We start from the raw sequence: 9,668 nt of genomic DNA on the forward strand, positions 1-9,668 counted from the left end.
GAGTGACCCCAGTCACCACTTGTCTTTTGGACCGGATGTTTAAATGGTACTCAGACACATTGTAATATGCTGTGGGGCACCCTGTTCCATTACAGTACCACCATGGTTCCTTAATTGGGGCGGGGTTTTTCAATTTATCGTTCAACCTCCCTTTACTTACCTCCACCGCCATCTGCGTCATCTGAGTGGATAATTGTATGCCGTGACTCTCCAATGCCCTCTCAACCGAGAACAAACCAAACTCATTCCCTGAGCATTGAGAATAAAACAACCACATTTCTCCATATGTTAACTTCTTTTGTCCATGACACGAAGCAACAACAAACTGTCCATCTTCTTTACATTGGTAAATACATGTCCCTTCTCTATCGGGTGGGGCTAAATCCAATACTTTCTTTACTTGTTGAATTTGGTTGCTCCACACCCTTCTCTGGTACTTTTCCAATTTGTCATGTAAGGTTTGGTTGGTCTCTGTCCAATTAGACAACGTGACATACGTTTGCCAATTTTTGCTGTCACATCTCTGTCTCAAACCTTCCTGTTCCTCTCGTGAGAGCTCTTCTGTTGTGTTCACCTCAGCTTCATAGACTACTTTTCCTCTGCATCGGTATTGTCTGTTGGTGGGTGAATTTTGAATTTGGGACGTTTTCTGCTGGATGGTCTCATCAATTGTCATCAATGCCCACACAAAAAGACAACTCACACATAGCACTCCTACTAAAAATAATTCTGAAAATTCCCAAAAACCTTTCCTTTTCCGTATTGTTCCTTCTGTTCCCCCCCCTTTGGCCGGGTCCGGGACACGGCCAAACAGGAATACCTTCATCCTGACGGAACAAACTCCGGGGCCGGACGGAGTTGTGAGTAGTGATACCACCGGCGTCCTTTGAAGTCGAGCTGGGCCGCGTGCCACGTCCTGGCCAAGACACGAAAGGGGCCCTTCCACCGGGGGTCCGTCCACTTTCTGGAGATGACTCGGACGTACACGTACGGCGTGAGCTGTTTCTCCGCCGACACGCCTTCCTCCGCCGCAGCCGCAGCGGATTTCTCTCCAATCTGTGCAGAAACACTGGACACCAAAGCAGACAAATAGGACCAGTATGCTGCATGAGACAAATTTGGTACCGTAACATCCTCTGGTGGGACGAGCGTCGTTGCTGGTCCCGGCATTAGACGACCCGTCATCAATTCAAATGGTGCGAATCCAGTGCGCCTGTTAACGGATTGCCGCACAGACAACAAGGCAAGCGGGAGCGCTTGGAGCCAATTCATTGTCGTTTGAGCCATAATTTTGGCTAATTTCTCCTTCAGTGTTCGATTCATACGTTCAACTCCGCCCTGACTCTGAGGATGGTAGACACAGCCGAATCGATGCTTCAACCCCAAAATTGATTCTACCTTGGCCAAGGCTTTGTTGTTAAAGTGTGTACCATTGTCAGAGCGGATCAGGGCCGGGAAACCATGCGTGGGGATGTAATGGGTGATCAAAGCCTTGATCACAGCAGTAGAATCTTCTTTTGAGCACGGATATGCCTCAGGCCAGCCTGAGTAAGCGTCAACCATCACAAGCAAAAAGCGTTTCCCATTCACTCTTGTACTCATGTCGGTAAAATCAATGATCACCTCTGCCCCCGGCCACGGGGCCGGCTGAAACAGGCCGGGCTTTGGCTTCAACGTAGGGCGTGCATTGAACGTCTGGCAGGACTCACAATCCGCAACGAAATTCCAGACCACGTCCGAGAGTCTGGGATGCCACCAACTCCGGAGATGGATCATCATGGCATGGTGGCCCACATGGGAAGGTGTGTGTGCTTGTGCCAGGACCTCTGCCATTAGCCTTCCTTCCGGAAGAGCGGGCTGGCCTTTGGGTCCTACCCACAAGCCATCTGATCGTTTGACAGCCTTTGCTGCCAGCCAGACTGATTTTTGTTGCGGGGACGCGGCATCCTGGGCGGCACACAGATCGGCATGTGAAAGCGACAGAGGCAAACAGGAGTCGGGGTGTTCCCCGTCCACAATCACTGGACCGTGGGACACCATCATGTCCGCTGCCCTGCCGTACCCGGCCGTCTGTTTGGCCAATTCATCAGCCGCTTGGTTTCCCCTGGCCACTAGGGTGTCAGCTTTAGAGTGACCAGGCACTTTGACAACGGCCACCTCGCTTGGGTATTTCAACGCCTCAAACAGCTGCAACATCAAGTCCTTGTGTGCAATCTCCGGGCCTCTGGCCGTTGTGAACCCGTTCTGTAGCCACCCTACCAGATCGATTAAGGCCGCCGACACCGCATAGGCAGAGTCAGAATAGATGGTCACGGCTTCCCCCTTACACTGCCGCAAGGCTAACACCAAGGCAAAGACTTCTGCCGCCTGGGCTGATGGGCGGGTGGTGAGCTTCATCACTTTAAGAGGCTGGAAGGAACCATCCCTCCACTCGACCGCAGCCGCGGCCGCATGGAGGGAGCCCTCTTTGTCTCTCCAACAGCAGCCATCAGTGAACACCACCCGACCGTGCCCGAGCGGAGTGGAATAGAGGTCAGGTCGGACTTTTGTCACTGTCTGGACCTTTAATGCACACTCATGTGGACCCACCAACAATTGATCCGCCATGTTCACTCCGGAATGGACATAGTTGACATTTGGAGCAGTCAATATTTTCAACAACCGTGTTTGTCGCAGCGGAGTCAACGTGAATGCCGCTGACGCGACAAATGAGGATACCGCATGATCAGTTAACACATAGATGGGATGTCCCATGACCGTGTGGGCTGTTTTGAGTAAGATCTTCGCCAGACCAGCAGCATATCTGGAACAGTCGGGTTGTCGTTGCTCAATGTTGTCCAAGGGGACGCTGCAATACATCAGCACTGCACGTCCATGCTGCATTTTCTGGTACAGAGCTCCATTCACAACTTTTCCTGAAACGGAGACATCTAAATGGAAGGGCAGGGTGTAATCAGGAGTGGCCAAAGCCGCAGCAGAGGCCAGCTCCTGCACCAGTGACACAAAGACTTCGGCAGCCTCCGGTGTCCAAACCAGGCAAGCCTTGAGATTCCTGGCCCCCTGTTCACGGATCAGGGCTCGGAGGACACCGGTTTTGTCGGCAAAGCAGGGTATGTAGTGTCTGCTATAGCCGCATAACCCCAAGAATGATAGCATCTCCTGGACAGTGGTGGGCCGTGGGTGACGGAGAATGGAGTTTCTATGCTCAGGCGACATGGCGAGGCCACTAGGGGTCAACACTCGACCTAGAAAGGTGACCTGTTGGCGACAGCATTGCAGTTTCTTCCTTGACACCTTGAACCCTTTCTCTCCTAACCACAACAGCACTTTCTTTGTTCCTGCAAGACACGCCTGCTCGTCTTTTGCTGCAATCAACAGATCATCAACATACTGCAACAACAAAGTGCCATCCGGCATTTGGCATGGTTCAAGGAGTTCCTTGAGGACCTGATTGAACAAACCTGGCGAGTTTTTGAATCCCTGCGGCATGCGAGTGTATTGCAGTTTCACTCCATTGTAGGTGAATGCGAACACGTGCCGCACTGAGGGGGAAAGCGGAAGGCAGAAGAAGGCATTGGCCAAATCAATCACTGTGAACCACTGGTAGGCAGGGTTCAATGACGCTAGGATCCGGTGCGGGTCCGGCACGGGAAGAACAGGAGTGATGGTGACATCGTTTACTGCTCTCAGATCATGTGCTATGCGCCATGTTTTCCCATCTGCTTTCCGCACTGGCCTCAGCGGGGTATTCCATTCGGAACACGACACTTCCAACACTCCTGCGTCCCAGAGGCCACACAGAGTGTCTTCCATGCCTTGGTCCGTCTCTTTCGGCCAACGATATTGAGGCCGTTTGATAGGCTGCGTCTCATCCATTTGGAGATCAATAGGGGCCACCGAATGACAAAACCCGACATCAAATGGACCCTGGGACCACAGTGTGTCGGGCAAGGCCGCCAGCATTACTTCAGCGTCCTCATGATCAGTTAACTCCCTACCGTGTGTGCGGGACACCAACATCATTTCCAGCAATCCTGTGTCTACCATGGTTTGTTTAATTTGGTATGCATTCTGAGACTCAGACCAGTACAAATTAGGAATGTGAGTTTTCCGCCAATCGGTCTGTTGCAACAACTGCTTGACCATTGAGCCCAATTGTCTGGCCTCGTGTCCTGGGGCAAGAGCCAGCGAAATGTGTGGCACCCCTTTCTCTGTCATTTTGAACCACTGCATTTGTTCATATGTCAATTCAGTTGCCGCTGCGACTCCCTCTTTACCAATCAAAATGCATGATGAAGTTAAATCCCACATGTGCCCTTCAATTTCTTCAAACAAATCCCGATATACATCATCACTTTTTCGGTCATAATATAGAGTGCAATGCAAAGGATCAACAGGTGGGTGGTATGGCGCCAGTGAGCAGATCCAAGGCTTCCACAGTAGGTAGGTCGAGAACACACCGCCACCAGCAGGGGTCTCTGGCTCCAGCCTGGCCCAGTAGATGGTTGCAGTTTCTGCTTCTGCCGGTAGGGGCGCCATCAGCCACTGACCATGTTGTTGTAGCTGCTGTGAGCACTGGATGCTGATGCCATCTGGAAATTGAATAATCACTCCCTCTGGCCCACACAGAATTCTGGCTTGAACGGCTGACAGCAAGTCCCTTCCCATCAAATTGATCGGAGTGTCTGTGGAATGGATGTATTTGTGCCACAGTCTACACCCTGTCCGGGTGATCACAGTTTCAAGTGGTTTGGTGAAAGGCAGAGTACGTGGTTGTCCCGAGAAGCCGACTAGAGTCGTTGTTTTCTTTGACAGTGAGGATACAGGAAGGGCAGTGTTTATTGATGAATAAGTTGCTCCCGTGTCCACCAGCATCTTCACAGGTTTTCCTTCCACTGTCACATGAAGCATTGGCTCCGCCGGGCCACTGCTTTCCTGGCTCCCCGGGCAGCCCTATTCAAATTGTCCACACCAGAGATCATCATGTTGGTAGTACTGACCTCCGTGCGTTTGTGGCTGTTGCCAGGGCCGTCCACCGGATGGAGCTGTTCCTGCCTGTTGCATCGGCGCCCCGGGTTGGTATGGCGGGCCTCCGGCTGGGCGGGTGGCTCCGCGTGGTCGATACTGTGGACATTCTTTTGCCCAGTGATCGGTTTCGCCGCAGATGAAACATGCGTTTGTTGAATGGGGCTTGTATGTTGCCCTCCCCGGGTAAGCAGGTGCACTCCCTCCCCGGCCTCTGTATCCGCCCCGGAACTGGCCTCTTCCGCGCCCCACCACCTGAGGAGCCTGTGACATTTGCATTTCCTTTTTCTGTGATTTAGACTGTTTAGCTTCACCATGCATTTTTGCCAACTGTAATTTCAACAACTGTTTAGATAATGCGTCTGTCTCGTTTTCAACTTTAGCTTGTGACTCAGTGAACATTCTGCAGTGATGCAAAAGATGACGTTTAAATCGCTCTTCGGCACAAACCAGAATGTCAGGATCTGACATTAGCTGCTTCTTCACATCTGGTGGAAGTCCGTCCAGCAGCGCCGTTCGGAAGAGCACCTCTGCCTCGTGCGTGAGAGCCGGATGTCGACCTGTGGTTTCAATCCAACTCTCCACACATGTTACATAATGTTGTGCAGGTGACATTTTCACATCATAAGGAAACATAGTGGGGGCCAGATCGGTGGGTTGTGGGAAAGTCAATTTAATGTTTTCAAACAGGGGCGCTGCTACTTGTGGCAAGGGCACCTCCCTCCCCAGTCTCGCTGTGCCTGCTGCTTCCTCAATTGCCTGCAATTGCACTAGAGAGCATGCTCCTGCCAACATCTGGCGCATGTCACCGAGTGTACAGCTCTGCCCACTCATCAGAGCCAAAAATTTGTTCAGCCACACCTTGCCTCCTCTGTGAAGTGGGGGCATCTTTTCCATCATCGCGGTCACATCACGGAGCACCATGGGCTCGTAGTGCTGACCGCCCGATGTGGTCACCAGCGGACACATCAATTCATTTTTCTGCACCTCGGCCTGTGTCATCTGTCCCTGACCACTCCGCAAATTATATTTTCTCCGTGTCTCTCTCTCTCCCTGTCTGCACTTCTTTCTACTGTCCTGATTCGCGCACTCCAACATTTTTCTCTGTTGCATCACAACATCATCTTCTTCCTCACCCTCGCTGCTTTCCCACTGTGGACGCTCTTGCTGTCTTCGTGCGCTCTTCGCGTCTTCTCGTCTCCCTTTCTCCGTTGCCCATTTTAACATCTGCGTTTCCTGTCTACGCTGCTCATCGGCTTGATCAATTTTCTTTTTTAGCGCCTCATTCTCGGCCGTAAGTCTATGCCAGCTTTCTCCTTTCGTCACATTGGACGGTTGAGGGCTAGGACCGGGGGTGGAGGTGTCCACGCGGGATGTGTCCCCCTCCCGGGCACGTCGCCTCTCTTTATTTACTGCTTGTTCAATCAACTGTACAATACTCTGATCCGCCCTTTCGCCTTCGCCCTCGACATCCACTACCATCCTGCCACCCAGCGTCACCACCGGAGCCATTACTCCGGGGTCGCCGTACGGCGGCGGTCCAACATAGCTCACTCCGAGGGTGGGGGCACTCGGGTGTGTCACATCATGCAAAGATGGATAAATGCCCTTGTATTCATTTCTTTCCTCGTCTATTTTCACCGCTTTCTCTACCTCCTCTGCTTTTCTCACATTAACAACACTTTCTACGGGCAGTTTCTTCTGAGTGGCAAAAATGGCTGTTGCAGCTGTCGCAAAATTGTGCAAGGAGCGTCGCTCTTCCTCATTCTCCCTAATGTGCTTCTCGAGCACCTTCCGCTTACGCCAGCCGGCGCCTTTTTTCTCGTCCTCTAAGGCGAGCTTTCTTTTCAGCACCCCTGTCTCTTTTTGCTGCAACTGCCGTGCCAGGCGTTCCATGTCCCAAGCTGTTGGGAAGCCCCTAAACAATTTGTCACCTTCCAATTTCGCGAAGACTTTTCGGTGTCTCATTCGCTCCTTCGCCACTCTCTTTCGGTCAATGCCACTCACAATTTGCGCTTCCACATCAGCATACATTCTTTCAATCTCACTCCACTCATTCCTCTCAGCACACACACTGCTCTCATCACACAAACTCCCCTCATCACACAAACTCCCCCCAATTTGGTTGTTCATTTTGGATATTTTAGTGGTCTGATCTCTCACAGGAGGAACTGTTACCACCGGATATTTTTTGAGGAGGCCTCACTTCCCCTCGGGGATCTCTTTATTAACCCCAGCTATCTGAATACGATCGTCACCGTACCCTTGTCCGCCACGACGAAGCACTAGGTCCCTGACCTATCCGTAGTACGCGTAAGTCCCTGACTTTACCGTACACGTTACACACGTAAGTTCCAAACTTATTCACCGTATGTATCTTCACTTCATGCACACCTTATTTGATCTGAACAACAGTCTCCTCTTAAATTTCCTCTTTCAATTTGCAGAATTTCGACTTATAGTAACAGGTATTCTGCTTACCTTATCAGTGGTGAGCTCAGGGTTGAGGAGACGTCGTACCAGCTCAACGTTGTGCGCTTATTTCCAACGGTTCGCCGACCGGGAGACAATGTCCCTGACACTGTCCGGTGTCCTGGATGAAGACCACGAGTTGTCAATTACCCTTCTCTTGACATCACGTCCGCGGTCACCAAGAAATTGTTAGGTTACGGATTCTAGTTATTGATCTGACTCCAAATTGCGATCAACACTTAACACATAAATTGCAATGTCCTAATCCACACACTGGCGCACCTAACAATTTTGCGAGTTCGTTCTGTCAAAGAGAAGACCAGTAGATCAATTAGACCAAATTTACCAATTATTTATTCCTGACAAAGCGCACTAATACAGGCCTGGGTCCCGGGTCCCTCACACTAAAACTCGTGCGTTTTTGTGACCACCAAAAGACGACACATTCTTCCGGGTTGCCCAGTTTTAAAGAAACACAATATGAATATTAAAGCATGCAAAATATTATGAGATGATTGGTGGATGGCCATCTCCTCCCCGTCCAGGTGTCGCTGAGGTCAGGCGGTTGGGTTTTCCCCTCGATGCCCAGTCCCATAGATGTGCTGTTGTTCTCCTTTCTCACCGACCTTGAGATTATCTCGTCCGGTACTCCCTGTCTGGGCCTATACACAACACTTCCAAGAAAACAAGTTCATGCAGTTTGCCTGCACATTCCTCGGCCCCCACCAATCCACACGAGCACTTCAATACTAGATATTAATATGATTATAAGTTTAACACAACCTTAAAATATGTTTTCAAACTCCCAAAAGCACATTTCCCTTTAACTGACAGTCAAGTGTGGTATATGGTTTTTGTTGCTTCGCTGGTCTCCAAAAAACACTCGGTGGTCGGTGGCTGGCTCCAGACAAATGAACACTTCAGGGACACACGGCTGATTGGGAAAAGAGTTTATTCAACCGATGTCAGAGTGAAGTCTTTCCAAAAAGTTGAGTGGCCCCAAGGCATGGATGTAAAAAGCCCCCCAACCCCTGTCAGGCCCGTATCTTTTATACCTGGCAAGGAGCTGATGTCATGGCTTTGTGTACCAGCTGCGGTTTTCAATCTACTAGTTTATTTCAGTCCTAAAAAGGAGATCTTGACCAGCGCTGTTGGTGATGGACGACAACAGCCACTTTACCTTATTATAGGATTGCACACATTGCTGAAACTGAATTCTCCCTGACCAGCAAATATAGAATAGAATCGTATCACTGACGCCAGGTGGACACTCTAAGGCCACCTACAGAAATAGAGGGAATTCCAAATTACACTTCACAAGTTTTGAAAATGTTCTTATCTTCGAGATTATATCCTCCATTTTCAGGGAAAATAAAGCCAAATAGCAACGCGTTAGCACCGAATGTTGTTGGTTGTTTTTCTTTTCTTTTTTTTTTCTTCTTAATTTACTCTCGCATTTACTCGTGTCGTGGCTCACTATCACCCCATTTTTGAGGCAAAAGTATTGGCTGCCTCAAGGCACGCACCTTTTCCCGCTTGCACACGCTCACTACAGTGTGTGTGTGAGTGGTGCACACGCTCACACGCACGCCCTGAGAGGCACGACCTGTCACTGCCTCAGCCTCCATGATTCTCATCTCCCGTTGTTATTTGAACAAGAAATACAGCTATTTTGACTATGAAAATGATACAAATGTGTAGGAAACATACCAAAATTGCATTAAAAGCATAGACCACAGGACATCTATTATATTATGTTTTATTACTATATTATTCATTTTTGAACAACTTATGGTGATAGCTGAGGAAACCATGTTGAGCCCTTTACCGCCCCTGGTGGTAAGGTGAGGCACTCATCTGAGTGCACGTGCCTGATTTGGTCCAATCGCGCAACCGCAGGGCGCCGGGCGCTCACTGTTGCATTGCTTTAAGAGCGTCTTTGTGTTTTAGGATGGCTTTACTGCTCCCACTTGCTTTCTTTAGAGGCATGATTAGGGGTTCATACAATCCTCAAATTTACGAAAATACAATAACAACGGAGTCAGTCGGCATCCGGGCCGCGCGGTCGGGTTTTCTCGGGTCCTCCCATTTCATCTCACGAGGTTCAACCTTCGAATTTTGTTCGACAACCGAAGCAAAAAATCTAGAATTTTTTGTTAGAATTCCGATTT

At 50.0% G+C, this 9,668-nt stretch overlaps 1 long non-coding RNA gene across 1 annotated transcript; it reads right to left on the reverse strand.

Annotated features, from left to right (window-relative positions):
• Nucleotides 1-4,310: 4,310 nt before the first annotated feature.
• Nucleotides 4,311-8,317, reverse strand: LOC148385695 (uncharacterized). The gene is made up of 2 exons (XR_015863442.1): nt 5,056-8,317; nt 4,311-4,953 (listed from the first exon to the last, which is right to left on the reverse strand). It is a non-coding gene; the product is annotated as an uncharacterized LOC148385695 (long non-coding RNA).
• Nucleotides 8,318-9,668: the final 1,351 nt, after the last annotated feature.

This window comes from Syngnathus floridae, chromosome 16 (genome assembly GCF_059516105.1).
Source record: "Syngnathus floridae isolate MCC-2025c chromosome 16, RoL_Sflo_1.0, whole genome shotgun sequence".
Taxonomy (NCBI): domain Eukaryota; kingdom Metazoa; phylum Chordata; class Actinopteri; order Syngnathiformes; family Syngnathidae; genus Syngnathus; species Syngnathus floridae.